This window comes from Bos mutus, chromosome 22, assembly GCF_027580195.1.
Source record: "Bos mutus isolate GX-2022 chromosome 22, NWIPB_WYAK_1.1, whole genome shotgun sequence".
NCBI classification, from domain to species: domain Eukaryota; kingdom Metazoa; phylum Chordata; class Mammalia; order Artiodactyla; family Bovidae; genus Bos; species Bos mutus.
The window spans coordinates 40,956,939-40,974,825 of record NC_091638.1 but is presented as its reverse complement, the minus strand read 5'-3'; the positions used below and the strand labels follow the sequence as shown (position 1 = coordinate 40,974,825).

The 17,887-nt window shown below is 37.5% G+C and overlaps 1 long non-coding RNA gene across 2 annotated transcripts in view; it reads right to left on the bottom strand.

Moving 5' to 3' along the window:
- Positions 1 to 9,569: 9,569 nt before the first annotated feature.
- The window catches only part of LOC138984687 (uncharacterized), a 583,105-nt gene continuing 574,787 nt past the window's right edge, over positions 9,570 to 17,887 (bottom strand). For both annotated transcript variants that reach the window (XR_011461950.1, XR_011461951.1), the window contains one exon: positions 9,570 to 12,166. This is a non-coding gene — a long non-coding RNA (uncharacterized lncRNA). The remainder of the gene's footprint in view (positions 12,167 to 17,887) is intronic.

Genomic DNA, 17,887 nt, shown 5'->3' with positions numbered 1-17,887 from the left:
GTGCATGCTGCTGCTGCTAAGTCGCTTCAGTCGTGTCCAACTCTGTGCGACCCCATAGACGGCAGCCCACCAGGCTCCTCCATCCGTGGGATTTTCCAGGCAAGAGCACTGGAGTGGGGTGCCATTGCCTTCTCCAGCATGCATGCTAAGTCACCTCAAGTCATGTCTGACTCTTTGAGATGCTATGGACTGTAGCCCTCCAGGCTCCTCTATCCATGGGAATTCTCCAGGCAAGAATACTGGAGTGTGTTGCCATGCCCTCCCCCAGGGGATCTCCCCGACCCAGGGATCAAACCCATATCTCTTATGTCTCCTGTATTGGCAGGTGGATTCTTTACCACTAGCACCATCTGGGAAGCCCAGGCACTCTGTACAAATATATCCCCTTTCCTTCTCTTCATGGGAAAAGGAAACAGTCAGTGTTCAGAACCTGAAGTAGAAATTCTGCCTTTTCCCACCCTCACTTACCTGTGAGTTTTGCCCAAAAGTCCATGGACTCAAGCTCACCAATATTCCCCTGAGCACATTCAGACCAGTGCCGCTGAAGGGATACACAGCTGTCTCAGCATTCCTCTGACAGAGATGACTTCTGGTGCCTCAGACGCCTTTCCACAAAGGCAATTAGAAAAGTTCCCAGCGTTCACCACATTCTTCAGATTTAACAAGGCAACATAATTAACGCTGCTGTTTTTCTTCCAGTCAACAAGAGAAAGTTGCCCTTCCAAGAGATGTTTTTCATGTTTACAAAAATAATCCATTAATATGTTTCCCTTTCAGATGTTTTCCTTCTACTGAGACTGAAAGAGCTTGGTTTGGGGTGTGCTATATGGTGTGTGCTCAGCAGCTTTTCTCTGAAAGGGGAAACTTCTTCATGTCCATCAAAAAGAACAAGCAGGACAAAAGGCAAAAGAGCAAGATGAACACTTTAGACCAGATTGAAACAGAACCACTGTGAAGGCAGGGAAGATCTATTTCTATCACATGCGTGGATCCATGCCAAGGGGGAAAATGGAATGTCCCTCATGTGAATCCAGTAGTTCCGTGGTATGAATTCTTTGAACTTTGATAATCAGAGATTTAAGTATATTGGTTCTCCACCACGATCCTTATGGGGGAACTAGGAAATGGTGTGTGTGGTGGGCGACAGTGGTAGGGGGGTGATGTTCCAATGTCCCTGTAATTGAGGGCAATACTGATATCTGGAGGACATTCTAAATGTTGCTAAAAGTTCTGCAGTGTGTTATCTCCACACAGCATAGAACAGAACTGCCTAGAATGCCAATAGATCCCCTTTGGAAACACTGACCGCAGTCGAGAAGGCAAGATGAGCTGACTGCCTGGGTCCTGTGTTTTCTCATTTTGCAAACCCTGGGCTCCTGGCAGATAATCACTAACTGATAGAATCAACTAGCGGTTTAAAGAAGGCAAGTCACTTATTAAGTCAACAAATACGTATTAAATTTCTGCTGCTTATAGCACAATTTATACAATACATAGACCATAATTGGCCCTCTAACGAAGCCCGAAGTGTCATTTTCTCCATAACGGCCTTCCTCATGACCTCAACTAAAACTAATCTCTCGGTAAAGACAGAAAATAACTTATTAGGGTTGTAGATGCTGGAACCAAAAATTCTTGGGTTCTAATCCAGATTCTGCCACTGACTAGGCTTGTGACTTTGGACTAGTTGCTTAATCTGTGTCTTGGTTTCCTGGAAAGTGGGAATAACATTGCTGCTTGGGGACAAAATGGAATTAATAATGATATAAAGTCATTAGAACAGTACCTGACACATAGTAAGTGCTCAAAATTATATGTATTCTTACATATAATTTTTTAAAAGAGTTTTATAGACATAATTTTAATGTAAAAATGATTGAGCTAATTACAGATTCATATGCAATTGTAAAAAATAAATCATATCCTGTGTATATTTTATCCAGTTTCCTCCAGTGGTAATACTCTTCAAAACCATAGTATAATAGCACTACCAGGATACTGACGTTAATACAATATACCAATCTTATTTAGAATTCTCCAAATCCCAGTTTTACTTGTACTCATTTCATTGTGTGTGTCTGTATATGTATCAAGTTCAAAACAATTTTATAACCTGTGAATCCACCACAGTCAAGATACTGAGCAGATCTAACACCACACAAAGATCCTTCATCTTGAGCTTTTATGACCTCACCCACCTTTCACTTCCCCTCCCTCAGCTCCATCCCTAAACCCTGGCAATCCCTAGCCTGTCCTCCATTTCTAAAACTTTGTAATTTAAATATATCACTTAAATGGAATCATAAGGTATATAATTTCATCACTTGTATGTGGAATCTAAAATATGATTCAAATGGACTTATTTAGAAAACAGAAACAGACTCACAACATAGAAAACAATCTTACGGTTACTAAAGGGGAAAGCAGGGAGGGACAAATTAGGAATTTGGAATTAGCAGATACAAAGTACTATATATAAAAACAGATAAACAAAAAGGCCCTACTGTGTGGAACAGGAAACTATATTCAATATCTTGTAATAACCTATAAATGAAAAAGAATGTATATATGTATATACATGTATATACATATGTAGGAATGTATATACATGTATATGTATATGCGTACATATATATATATATGAAACACCTTGTTATCTATCAGAAACACAAAAACTGTAAATCAACTATACTTCAATCTTTAAAAATCGAAAAACAAAGAAACCCTAAACGTAAAATACGTAATTTATTGAGAATGGCTTTTTTCACTCAACACAGCTCTCTGAAGAATCACCCAAGTTGTTGACTGTATCGGTAGTTCATTCATTTTGATTGCTGAGTAGAATTCCACGGGTATCACAGTTTATTTAACCACTCATCTGTTAGAAACATCTGGGTTACTTCCAGATTTTGGCTATTATGAATGAAGCTGTTATGAACAATTATGTAACAAGTTTTTATGTGAACATGAATTTTCATTTCTCTGAAATCAGTGCTCTGAAATCAATTGCTGGGTCATACGGTAGCTGTATGTTTAGTTTTGTGAGAAACTGCCAGATTGTTTCCCAGAGCGGCTGTGTCATTTTACATCCCTGCTAACAACATATGAGTGAATAGTTTCTCTGCATCCTCACCAATATTTGGTGTTGTCATTATTTTCTATTTTAGCTATTCTGACAGATGTGAAGCGATAGCTCATTATAGTTTTAATTTGTATTTCTCTGATGGCTGCTGCTGGTGCTAAGTCGCTTCAGTCGTGTCCGACTCTGTGCAACCCCGTAGATGGCCTCCTACCAGGCTCCTCTGTCCCTGGGATGGCTAGTGATGTGGAATATCTTGTAGTGGGCTTATTTTCCATCTGTACATCTTTCTCAGTGAAATGACTATTCATATCTTGTGCCCATTTTCTAATTAATTGCTTGCTTTTTATTTTTGAGTTTTAGGAGTTCTTTACATATTCTAGATACTAGTCCTTTATGGAATATGTGGTTTGCAAATATTTCTTCCAGCTTAGAGACTGTCTTTCTATTCTCTTCACATGGCTTTCACAGAGAAAAGTTTTCATTTTTTTGAAGTCCCATCTATCTATTGTTCCTTTTATAGATTTATGTTTTTGGTGTGAAGTCTATGAATTCTATGCCTAGAATGAGATCCCAAGACCTAGACTTACATCTCTTATGCATATATGTCTAATTTTTTTTGTAATTTTACCCTGTACATTTAAGTCTGTAACCCATCTGAGTTAGTTTCTGTATAAGGTATACATTTAGATCAATGTTTTTGTTTTTTGCCAATGGATGTCTAATTGTCCAACATCATTTCTTTTTTAAAAGCCTGGGTTTCCTCCATTGAGTTGCCTTTGCACCTTTGCAAAAAATCATTCGAGCATGTGTGACGATCTATTTCTGGATCCTCCATTGTGTTCCATTCTGTCCTCTGCCAATATCTTATTGGCTTCATTACTATGGCTATATAGGTAGCTTTAATATTGGATAGAGTGATTCCTCCTACTTTATCATTCTATGCCATGATATAGCCCAGTTGGTAAAGAATCTGCCTGCAATGCAGGAGACCCTCATTGGATTCCTGGGTTGGGAAGATCCCCTGGGGAAGGGACAGGCTACCCACTCCAGTATTCTTGGGCTTCTCTTAAGGTTCAGTTGGTAAAGAATCTGCCTGCAGTGCGGGAGACCTGGGTTTGATCCCTGGGTTGGGAAGATCCCATAGAAAAGGAAAAGGCTACCCACTCCAGTATTCTGGCCTGGAAAATTCCATGGACTGTATAGTCTATGGGGTCACAAAGAGTCAGACACAACTAGACGACTTTCACTTTCACATGATTGCTTTAGCTATTATAGGGCCTGTATCTTCACATATAAATTTTAGAATAAGCTGGTAGGAATTTTTTTAGGAATTGCATTAAACCTTGGATTAATTTGGGGAGAACTTATATCTGTACTATGTTGAGACTTCCAACATGTATTGGAAGTTCTTGGATTTCTTTTACCAGCATTTTGTAATTTTCAGCAAAAACAAATCCTGAGTGAATTTTGATTAAGTGTGTATATAATATTTCATTTTCTTTGTAACTATTGTAAATTGTATTGTGTTTAAATTTTTGGTTTCTGCATGTTTACTGTTAGCATATGGACATACAATTAATTTGTGGATTAATTGCTGAACCCACTTATTAGTTCTGGGAGTTTTTGTTTTTGTTGCAGATTCCTAGAGATTTTCTAGGTAGGAAATTCTGTCATGTGAAAATAGAGCTAGTTTTATGCATTCCTTTCCAATCTGAATGCTTCCTCCTTTCTATGACTACAGTGGCCAGAACTTCCAGTACCATATAGAACAGAAGTAATGAGAGTGAACATCCTTGCTGTGTTCCCAGTCTTGGATTCTCTTTATCAAGTTGAGGTAATTCACCTCTATTCCTAAATTGCCAACAATTGTTATTATAAGTGATTGTTGGATTTTGTCAAATGCTTGTTCTGAGTTAATAGATATGATCATATCATTTTTTTTCTTCAGCTTATCGATATGGTAGATTACCGTGATTCATTTTCAAGTGCTCAACCATCCTTGAATACCAGTGTTAAATCCCACTTGGTCATGGTACATAATTCTTTTTACACATTGTTGGATTTCATTTGCTAATATTTTCTTGAGTATTTCTGTGTTAAAGTTCACAAGAGATATTGGACTGGAATATCTTTATGTGGTCTTTTAGGAAGTGTTCCTACCTTTTCTATTTTCCTAGATTATGTAAAATTGATATTAATTCTTCTCAAAACATTTGGTGGACTTCTCCAGTGAAACAACGTGTTCCTAGAGAATTCTTTGTGGGGAGAATTTTAAATGTTATCTCAATTTTTTAAATGGTTACTCAGGATGTCCATTTCATCCTGGCTAAATTTAGCTGGTTCATAGTTTATGAAAAATTGATCCTTTTCTTCTAAGTAGTTGACTATATGAAAATGAAGTATCTTGAACATAGTGGGTTTGCCCTATGGATGAATAAATGAATGAATGAATACTTATGTGTATTTTCTTTGGGTCTGTACAATGGAGCAGACCTACCGGTTAAGCGCACACCCCTGCAAATGAACACAGGAGAAACAGGTAAAATCTCGCTTAATGTGATTTACCAAAACGTGGCTCAGAACATAGGCTCACCTGGTCGTCGGCTCACTCAGGTCATCACACTAATTTTTCTGCTTCCTGCAGATCAGAAAATGAGGTAATGCTGGGGCAGACCTCCTCACTATTACTTCCTTTATTACTCCCTTCAAGCCTGTACCCTGAACACACATACGCACACACTTCAAGCATCCAATTTTTCAGAGAAGGTAGGAAGTCAGAAAGGGAAATATGTCACATTTTCTTTCTAGAAATGAAACTACCACATCTCCAATAAAAAATGAGTAGGAAACACAGATACCTAATAACAAATACCACAGAACAATATTGCTGGGAAACCCCCAATTTTTAGAGCTCATAGAAACATCACTAAGGAGTGCATGTAAGAGACAGAGGGCCCCAGGCAGGCCATGCAGTGGAATGTAAGGCCAGGTCCCACTGAGGCTCAGAAGTAGGAGTGATGAAATAGCAAGCAAGAAGAGACCTTAGGCAATTGAGTTCTTCCACTGAGCAGGAAAGGTTTAAAAACAAAGGCTTTAGGAAGGAAAAGGCTAGATGCTGGACTTCCCATTTAACTATTGGAATCATGCATTGTCACCAAGCAGTATGATCTCTTGGCCTTTTATGATCTTTAGGCACTCATATCTCATATTTACTGCACATGTGTATCTCTGTTTCGGTTTTGATTTTTTGACAAACAGAAGTTTACTTTTAATGGAGTCAAATCCACGATGCTTTTCTTTTGTGATCTTTTCTTTTTGCCTCTCTCACTGTCATTGGGATAAACATTCATTTCCTTTCTAGCTTTCTAATGATTAATTTTATACATGTATTGCCTTAATCCAGCTGGAATTAATTTCAGGCTATAGTGCATGGGAGACTATAGTTCTTCCAAATTGACTGCATTCTTTTTTTTTTAACTGATTGATAAGTAAAAAATAAAACTTAGTTTCTGGTGCAGTGAATGGGCCCTCAGGTAGAAAACCAAGGCCTACTTCAAGACTTAACTTCTTTCAAAGTCCTGCGTTGTCTGATAGTCAACTCCTAGAAATAGTTGCCTCATATATTTAATCTAATTTTATAGCTCTTCATGACAGATGGTCAAGACTGGCACCAGACACTTCATTGCAGCTATGCAGAAATCCTTAATTCTCTAAAACGGCACCCCACTCCAGTACTTTTGCCTGGAGAATCCCATGGATGGAGGAGCCTGGTAGGCTATAGTCCATGGGGTGGCTAAGAGTCAGACACGACTGAGCGACTTCACTTTCACTTTTCACTTTCATGCATTGGAGAAGGAAATGGCAACCCACTCCAGTGTTCTTGCCTGGAGAATCCCAGGGACAGAGGAGCTAGTGGGCTGCCATCTATGGGGTCACACAGAGTCGGACACGACTGACGTGACTTAGCAGCAGCAGCAACTGACTTTGAAAACTAAAATGCTTTACTATCTTTCCTCACTACCATCTCCGTCACCTGAATATTACAAATGATCCTCTTTCCCTGACCACCTGCTGCTATACAGTGCACATGAATGATGGATAACACTTCTCAGGTGAATTACCCAGGCTTCCTTTTCTCACTCCTTTCCCCATATTCTTGAATATCTGATTGACAGTCAATGTCTCTGCCTCAGGAACGGAGGAAGACCAATAAAGGGAGAAGGGAAGCTCAAATTACTCCATAATTTTTCTTTTCAAAAACTCTGAACATCAACTGGGTATGGTAAGTTTGACAATGAGATATGGATATTACATAAAAATTTCAGTTTCTCTAACTCACCAGCTTCCAGCAGCATCACCATAGTTAGCCCTTTCCCAAAGGTAGTAATAATTATGTATTTATGTATTGGTTGTACCCCTATACAATAAACCCTCTATACCTTCATATGAGGATTCAACCAAACACAGATTGAAAATATTTTTCAAAAATTCCAGAAACTCCAAAGAGCAAAATATGAATTTGCCGCACATCCACAACTATTTACATAGCATTTACATTGTATTTACAACAGTTTACAGAGCATTTACATTGTATTAGGGATTATATTTAGTGCGTGCCTGCTCAGTGACTCAGTTGTGTCAGACTCTTTCGGACCCCAGGGACTGTAGCCCACCAGGCTCCTCTGTCCATGGGATTCTTCAGGCAAAAATATTGGAGTGGGTTGTCATTTCCTCCTCCAGGGGATCTTCCCAACTCAGGGAATTAATTCATGTCTCCTGCCTTGGCAGGCAGATTCTTATACCACTGAGCCACCTGGGAAGCCTGTAAGTAATCTAGAGACGATTTAATGTCTAAGAGAGGCTTGTGGAGGTTGTATGCAAATACTGTCCCGTTTTTCATAGGGGACTTGAACACTCATGGATTTTGGTATCTGAGTGGGGTGTCCTGGAACAGATCTCCCACTGATACCAAGGGAGTATAGGCAGCAGGTTACACTCTTTACCAATGAGCTGCATCTATCTCTGTGATAAAATCTGATCTCAGCTTATCAAAGAGCTTATCAAGACCAACAGCATTTAGTAATGACACTGCCTTCCAAACGTGTCTGTTTTAGAATAAACTTTCTTTGTACCATTTTTAGCTTCTACGTGTTTGAATAAAGGTAAGCTCACAGCTAAATGAACCCTGAGAAAGCAGTTTCAAATAAGTAAGATTAAGCAGTGTTCTTTGTTAGAAGTAAAGGAAGACAATTGTTTAGGAATGTTCAAGGATTACTCTGCTTCTTTTCAACTCTTTATTGATTTTATCTTAAAGGTAAAACATAGTACCTGGCTTGGGCTTTATATACAGATAAACAATCTAAATAGGCTGCAGTTAAGCACGTCATTCTTCAAAGATCACCTCAGAAAAGAGAAAGTGGCTCCCAACTTGTCCAAATCAAATACATTTAAGAAAAGCAAATGTGAATAGCAGGTAAGGATGGGGGTCAGGGAGAAGTAGATTAGGCACTTCAGATGGGCCCTTTCAGAAAGTTTTGCTGAGATATTTTGAAATGGCTCATATATCTACCTGGCCAAAGTGGTATCATTTCTTAAGTGTATCAATGACTGTGCATTAGTAAATTATAGCTTCACCTCAAGTTCACTTTTACAAGGTGTATTGACCATGTTTATTTTTACTATGTATATTTGACAATCCCTCAGTTGTGGAGAATGTAAATGGAAACAAAGGGTGAGATTTTGTGTCAGCAAAAACCTAGACAAAACAGCAATTTTGAGAGATGGATGGGAGGATAGATGGATGGATGGATGGATAGACAGACAGATAGATGAATGGATAGCTAAGACAACCACTAGGTACATTTTTTGTTACTTATTTGCTCTACATTTTGGGGGGAGTGCTACCAGGCTAGGGTACAGAGGAGAACCAGTTAGAAATAGTTTCATTATGGAGCTTACAGTCTACCATAATAGACAGGGTGGAGGACTCAAGACAGGCAGAAACATCTAATATGTCACCAAATTCTTTGCTTAAAGAATGTAATCAAAATGAGTTACCCAACAACTTACAGTGGCCACTATCTGCCATTACATACATGCCAGACAAGAGAATAAAAGATCTACAACCTCTCTTTGACATGCTTTGGAGACATGGATCATGACTATTCCCTGTAAATTCCTACCTAAACCCTTCAAACACAGGAAATTACTAAAAGATGTCAATGTCACTATCACAAGTCTCTCAAGAACCCATTAATACCATCTGAACAATAAAACTGACTAAGGCTTGCTTTTGCCTTTTCTGCTGTTGTCAAGCTGTTTAAAGAAGATCTAAATCAGATGCAAATTCATCATATTTCCCTTCAAGGACACTTATCATAAAATCTGCTAATGTATATTTTTTGGAAAATAAAATCATATTTGCTTATGTCTGATACTCGTTGTATGGCAGGAACCAACACAATATTCTAAAGCAATTTTCCTTCAATTAAAAAATAAATTAAAAAATCATATTTGCCAAATCATTTATATGTTTTGCAACACAATCCTATTTTCATCTAGCAACTGAATGAAGCCAATCTATCTAGCAGGAAAGTAAAAGAAATCTTTATTGCCAAATCACAAGATGAATTACATATAGTCATTTGGTGGAAGGCAAAATTAGAAAGTATCAGTCTTGCAATTTGATTGGCCATGTAACTGACAGATTTCCCTGAAAGAAGGTCTCCAAAACACCATCTAATCTAGAGTTGAACAGTTTCCAGGCCCTTATCCTGCCCTCCTGTTTCAAGTTGCCCACATGGAATCAGTTATCCACAGAAAGCCCAGGACTGGGGTTATGGGGTAAACAGATTACGATCCTAACTTGCAAAAGATTTACAGTTTTCAAATGACCCTAATTCTGCCAAAAGAATTTCTCCAGCCTGTGCATGATGGCTGTCCATAATGGAGGTAGATTCAGTTCAGTTCAGTCACTCAGTAGTGTCTAACTCTTTGCGAAACCATGGACTTCAGCATGCCAGGCTTCCCTGTCCATCACCAACTCCTGGAGCTAATCAAACTCATGTCCATTGAGTCGGTGATGCCATCCAACCATCTCATCCTCTGTCACCACTTCACCTCTCGCCTTCAATCTTTCCCAGCATAAGGGTCTTTTCAAATGAGTCAGTTCCTCACATCAGGTGGCCAAAGTATTGGAGTTTCCGCTTCAACATCAGTCCTTCAATGAACACTCAGGACTGATCTCCTTTAGGATAGACTGGTTGGATCTCCTTGTAGTCCAAGGGACTCTCAAGAGTCTTCTCCAACACCACAGTTCAAAAGCATCAGTTCTTCAGCATTCAGCTTTCTTTATAGTCCAACTCTCACATCCATACATGAATGTTGGGAAAACCATAGCTTTGACAAGATGGACCTTTGTTGGCAAAGTAATGTCTCTGCTTTTTAATATGCCATCTAGGTTGGTCATAACTTTTCTTCCAAGGAGCAAGTGTCTTCTAATTTCATGGCTGCAGTCATAATCTGCAGTGATTTTGGAGTACAAAAAAATAAAGTTTCTCACTGTTTCCACTGTTTCCCCATCTATTTGCCATGAAGTGATGAGACTGGATGCCATGATTTTAGTTTTCTGAATGTTTAGTTTTAAGCCAACTTTTTCACTCTCCTCTTTCACTTTCATCAAGAGGTTCTTCAGTTCTTCTTCGCTTTCTGCCATAAGGGTGGTATCATCTGCATATCTGAGGTTATTGATATTTCTCCTGGCAATCTTGATTCCAGCTTGTGCTTCATCCAGCACAGCATTTCTCATGGTTTACTCTGCATATAAGTTAAATAACGACAACATACAGCCTTGATATATACTCCTTTCCTGACTTGGAACCAGTCTGCTGTTCCATGTCCAGCTCTAACTATTCCTTCTTGACCTGTATACAGATTTCTCAAGAGGCAGTGATCTGGTATTCCCATCTCTTGAAGAATTTTCCACAGTTTGTTGTGACCCACACAGTCAAAGGCTTTGGAAGTGTCAATAAAGCCAAAGTAGATGCTTTTCTGGAACTCTCTTGCTTTTTTGATGATCCAACAGATGTTGGCAATTTGATTTCTGGTTCCTCTGCCTTTCTAAATCCAGTTGAACATCTGGAAGTTCATGGTTCATGTATCGTTGAAGCTTGGCTTGGAGAATTTTGAGCATTACTTTGCTAGTGTGTGAGATGAGTGCAATTGTACGGTAGTTTGAACATTCTTTGGGATTGGAATGAAAACTGACCTTTTCCAGTCCTGGGGCCACTGTTGAGTTTTCCAAATTTGCTTACATATTGAGTGCAACACTTTCACAGCATCATCTTTTAGGATTCTAGATAGCTCAACTGGAATTTCATCACCTCTACTAGCTTTGTTCATAATGATGCTTCCTAAGGCCCACTTGACTTCACATTCCAGGATGTCTGGCTCTAGGTGAGTGATCACACCATTGTGGTTATCTGGGTCATGAAGATCTTTTTGGTATAGTTCTTCTGTGTATTCTCGCCACCTCTTCTTAATACCTTCTGCTTCTGTTAGGTCCATACCATTTCTGTCCTTTATTGAGCTCATCTTTGCATGATATGTTTCCTTGGTATCTCTAATTTTCTTGAAGAGATCTCTAGTCTTTCCCATTCTATTGTTTTCCTTTATTTCTTTGCATTGATTGCTGAGGAAGGCTATCTTATTTCTCCTTGTTATTCTTTGGAACTCTGTATTCAAATGGGTATATCTTTCCTTTTCTCCTTTGCCATTAGCTTGTCTTCTTCTCTCAGCTATTTGTAAGGCCCCCTCAGAGAACCACTTTGCCTTTTGCATTTCTTTTTCTAGGGGATGGTCTTGATCACTGCCTCATGTACAATGTCATGAACCTCCATCCATAGTTCTTCAGGCACTCTATCAGATCTAATCCCTTGTATCAGAACAAGATTTACTATTTGTTTTTTCTGCTCTTTCCTCAGACTCTTCTAGTTGCAGACATATTAGTGACACAATAAATAACTTCTCATTTTCTGTCTTTAGGGCTTTTATGCTTGCGGGTAATATGGAATCCCATTTTTGATCCTAAAACAGAAATCATGTGCAAACTTTCATCAGTAATATAAATATACAGCAGTAATCAATCAATGATAATAGATACTGACTTGTATTGGGAACTGTTTTAGGCTCTTTTCATTCATGATCTCATTAAACCCTTACAATTCCTATATGACATAAAATTACTCCCTGTAGCCCGTTTAAGTATTTTCATATAGAATACCCCCCACTATTTCAAGCATAGGCAGAAGTTGGCAGAATAGGAATAGGTAAAAGAATAAGATTCTGTCCAGTTGGGGAAAAAAACCCACAATCTTCATGAAGACTTATGAATTTTAGAAAGAGGGGGGAAAATCTGTTAATTATGATTACAGAAGCACTATTTGCTCACTGCACCCAATTTTAAAATTATAGCAAAGGATTTTTTAAATCACATATTTATTACAGAGAGAGAAACACAGATCAAGTTTTTAACTTCCCAGTCTTATTTCACATGTGCCTTCACTTTTTCCTGTTTGCCAATATTTTAAAACAACTATAGATCATATAGCAAAACAATTTTATACCCTTTTTCATTGAAAATTATCTTTTAAGGATTTTTCCCATGTCACTAAATAATAATTTTAAAAGGAGTTTCAAATCATAACATATGTACCATAATCTACCAATTCCCCAATTTGCCAAAAGATTAATAGACTATTTAATTATTTTATAAATACTACATACAATTAGAATTTTTGTCTGCATCTTGATTTCCTTCTGAAAAAATTCTAGAAATGAAACTACTGGAGCAAAAATCTGAAAACTTTCTTTTCTAGGGAGGCTGTCTTTATGCACAATTTCACCTCAAAAGAGTTTACGAGGTCTAGGTAATAGCATCATTTATTTAATACTTGCCAAATAGTTAAAAATGATTTTGCTCTGCATGTTTTAGATTTTTATATAACTGTATCACTCTGTATTCTCTTGCAAATTGACTTGTAAAATTTTTTACTTCACAGTATTTTTGAGATTCATCTATGTGAGTATGTATTGTTCTCATTCATTCTTTTTGCTTTTCAAAAATCATCTCTTGAACAAATATTTCATAATATGTATTCATTACACACTGGTGCATATTTATGCTTTCTTGAATTATCAAAAAAAAAAAAAAAGACCCTGCAGTTGTACATATCATGCAGACATCTCCCTGGGCACACAAGTTATGGGTTACACACATGCCTTCAACTTTCTGGATGATGCCACCCTATATTCCATAGTGGCCACACCAGTTTGCTCCATTAATTAAACTCCTGTTGCTTCACAAGCTGACCAACCCTTGGTATTATTAGATTTTTAAATTTATCTTGCTAACAATATGCATGTAAAAAGCTATGGAAGGGTGATTTTAATTTACATTTCCTGATCACTTTTTAGGTTGCACAGTCATCCATCCACTAATTGGCCACTTGTATAGAATTCTACCCATGTTTCTATGCATCTTTAAATTTCTGATTATTTATAGTAACTGTTTGTATATTTTGTGCTAATTTTCTGCTTTTAAACATTTACAAATCCAAGCATAGCCTGCAGAGTGTCACCCTGGTTAACACTTGCCTGGTAAAATGGCTCTTGGTTTTTAGAATACAAATTTCATAAGAGATATTTTTTGCCAATGTTCATTTGACAAAAAATTTAGATTTATGATACTAAACTCAATACAAAAATTTTGACAAAATGATATACAGGAAAACCCTTGAGATACTTCCCAAACCTGTTCAGTAGATTGTGAGAACCACGTGCAGTATCCTTCCCTGTATCTGGTCTTTGTTTCTTCCCACCCCTGATCCATGTATATCATATCATGGGAGATATCATCTGCCTGAAAAAAGACCTGTGTGGATTATGCCAAAGAATGCTCAAACTATCGCACAATTGCACTCATCTCACATGCTAGCAAAGTAATTCTCAAAATTCTCCAAGCTAGGCTTCAACAGTATGTGAACCATGAACTTCCAGATGTTCAAGATGGATTTAGAAAAGGCAGAGGAACCAAAGATCAAATTGCCAACATCTGCTGGATCATTGAAAAAGCAAGAGAGTTCCAGAAAAACATCTACTTCTGCTTTATTGACTATACCAAAGCCTTTGACTGTGTGTATCACAACAAACTGCGGAAAATTCTTAAAGAGATGGGAATACCAGACCACCTTACCTGCCTTTTGAGAAATCTGTATGCGGGTCAGGAAGCAACAGTTAGAACTGGACATGGAACAACAGACTGGTTCCAAATAGAAAAAGGAGTACGTCAAGGCTATATATTGTCACCCTGCTTATTTAACTGATATGCAGAGTACATCATGAGAAATGGGCTGGATGAAGCACAAGCTGGAATCAAGATTGCTGGGAGAAAAATCAATAACCTCAGATATGCATATGACACCAGCTTTATGGTAGAAAGTGAAGAAGAACTAAAAAGCTTCTTGATGAAAGTGAAAGAGAAGAGTGAAAAAGTGGGCTTAAAACTCAACATTCAGAAAACTAAGATCATGGCATTTGGTCCCATCACTTCATGGTAAATAGACAGGGATGCAATGAAACAAGTGAGAAACTTTATTTTCTTGGGCTCCAAAATCACTGCAGAGTGTGACTGCAGCCATGAAATTAGAAGATGCTTGCTCCTTGGAAGAAAAGTTATGACCAACCTAGACAGCATATTAAAAAACAGAGACATTACTTTGCCAACAAAGGTCCATCTAGTCAAAGCTATGGTTTTTCCAGTGGTCATGTATGGATGTGAGAGTTGGACTATAAAGAAAGCTGAATGCCGAAGAATTGATACTTTTGAACTGTGGTGTTGGAGAAGACTCTTGAGAGTCCCTTGGACTGCAAGGAGATCCAACCAGTCCATTCTAAAGGAGATCAGTCCTGAGTGTTCATTGAAGGACTGATGTTGAAGCTGAAACTCCAATACTTTGGCCACCTGATGGAAGAGCTGGCTCATTTGAATAGACCTTGATCCTGGGAAAGATTGAAGGCAGGAGGAGAAGGGGCCAACAAAGGATGAGATGGTTGGATGGCATCACCGACTTGATGGACGTGAGTTTGAGTAAACTCCGGGAGTTGGTGATGGACAGGGATGCCTGACATACTTCAGTCCATGGGGTCACAAAGAGTCAGACACGACTGAGCAACTGAACTGTAACTGTAACTATGGATTATGGGGAACACTGTAGCTGTTTCTGTGTTTTTCCTTACCTTGTAGTCTGGTTCTGAGTTAAGAGAGGAAAATAAAGTAATTATGATAGGAAAAAAAAAAAACTTTGAAAAGCAAGCTGAGCGTCAACATAAGAGACATATTTCAGACCTTGTAGGTGCTAAAAGGTCATCATAGCATCAAGGTGAGCCACCCCCTGCCACTGTGTGCTTATACTGAAAGCATTTAACAAAATATTTACTTTACTTATAAATATTATATATAATTATAATTTCTGCTCGTGTCTCTGTTTCCTTCTGAAAGATTTCTAGAAATGATATCAGTGGATCAAAAAATACAAAAAACTTTCTTTTCTAGGGAAGGAATATTTTCTTTTCTATGCACAATATCACTGCAAAAGAATTCATGTTGGCTTTCACATTTACCAAAGAGTTAAACTCTTAAAGACAACTGCAGAGAAGGAAGCAAAGCAATGCTACATACAAAGTAAATGTTTTTAACAACCATTTAATTGTTAAGTGTTCAAGAATACAATTGTAAATTTTTAAAATCCTAGTATCATAGATTATTATATGTGTATTGTGTGTATTTCACTGTGTTTTATTAACATTTTAGGAAATTGGTTGGCAAGCTGGATTGACATATTACACATTATCCTTTTTTCTCAATTAAAATAATGGTTGTCTCTCGGAAACTATTGTTGGGTAAAACATCTGATGATCAAGTACAAATTACTCACATCAAACAAGGGACATCTACGTTTTTTTCCTAATGTATTCTTTCTCTTTTACTCTTTGCTTGATTCATCCTTTCCAATTCTACTTTCACACATTTTCTCATTTCATCCTGGCAACAACACTGCAATGTAGGTATTATACTATGACCACAGTTTAGGAATGAGGACACTGAGATTCTGGGAGGTCTACAGTTGGCTGTATTCCTTTCCTGCCCGTGGTTGATATAACAAATTACCACGAACTTGGTGCATAAAAGAACAGAAACTGATATTCTCACAATTCTGGAGGCCAGATGTCCAAAATCAAGGTACATTACTGAACTCTATCAATTTTAATGTTATTTTTTAGTTGTGTCTTGGAATTTGAAACAGATAATTGTATCTTTTTAAACAGTACTGGTTTATTTCTTATGTCCATATGTAACTCATATTTAATCTTTTCACCTTAATCCTTTGGCTTGGATTGTGTTGAATAGTGACTAGTACAATGTTGAAATAGTTACAGGAATAGCAAGCATATTCATCTCATTTGTGGCAGTAAGGAGAATATTTCCAATATATATCTTGCTATAGGTTTTCTGATATTTACCTTGTAATATGATTTGTACGTTCATCCTTTCCTAACTTAGGTTTCTGCCATGTCATTAGTGGTAAAGAACCTGTTTACTGAATGAGTATTGTTTGTTGTGTTGTTTAATATGAAAGAGGAGGCTATTAATTTATTACTTTTGTTTTCTGTAGAATGATTTTGTTACTTTCTTTTAACAATGAAAGCTCTTAAATGTTAACAGTGAAAGTGTTAGTCATGTTGGACTCTTGCAACCCCATGAACTGTAGCCCACCAGGCTCCTCTGGTTATGGCTATTAATTTTCTGCTAAATGCAGCTTTGGTCATTTAAAATGTGGATACATAGAGTTCTCATTTTTCTAACCATTTATTATACTAGGATTGCTTTTCTTTTGAACCTAGAATTCTTTAAGAGAAGTTTTTATTTTTTGTTTCTGTATTGTTGTTTTCCAAGTTGTTGAACTTTGCATTTAAACTTCTCTTATCAATTTCTAGTTTCATTTCCAGAGAAGGCAATGGCAACCCACTCCAGTATTTTTGCCTGGAAAATCCCTGGATGGAGGAGCCTGGTAGGCTGCAGTCCATGGGGTCGCTAAGAGTCAGACACAACTGAGCGACTTCACTTTCACTTTTCACTTTCATGCATTGGAGAAGGAAATGGCAACCCACTCCAGTGTTCTTGCCTGGAGAATCCCAGGGACAGAGGAGCCTGGTGGGCTGCCATCTATGGGGTCGCACAGAGACAGCCACAACTGATGTGACTTAGCAGCAGCAGCAGCAGCAGCAGTTTCACTTCATTACAGGTAGAACATGTAGCCTGTAAATGTTTTATGTTTCATAATTTAATATGGTTTTCTTTGAGGTATAATATATGATCAATTTTATTCTAAATGCTTCATTGCTTCTTGAAGTATGACTTTTATTTCTTAGGAACAAAGTTCAATAAATATTTATTAAATTAGCTGTATTAGATTATTAAAACACTCTATGTATTCTATATTTATCTGATCTATGAAAGATCAATAAAAGTATATTGAAGTCTCAGACAACAATTCTATTTCTATCAAATTTTCTTTATATTTCTAACATCTTGGTTTCATGTATTTGAGGCTATTAATATGTCAATGAAAATTCAACATTGTCTTATCTTCACTGTGAAGCCTAACTATTGAAAATAAATATAATCTTCTTGATCAAACTTTATATTTTTATGGTCTTTGATTCTATTTTGTCTAAATATTGCCAGGA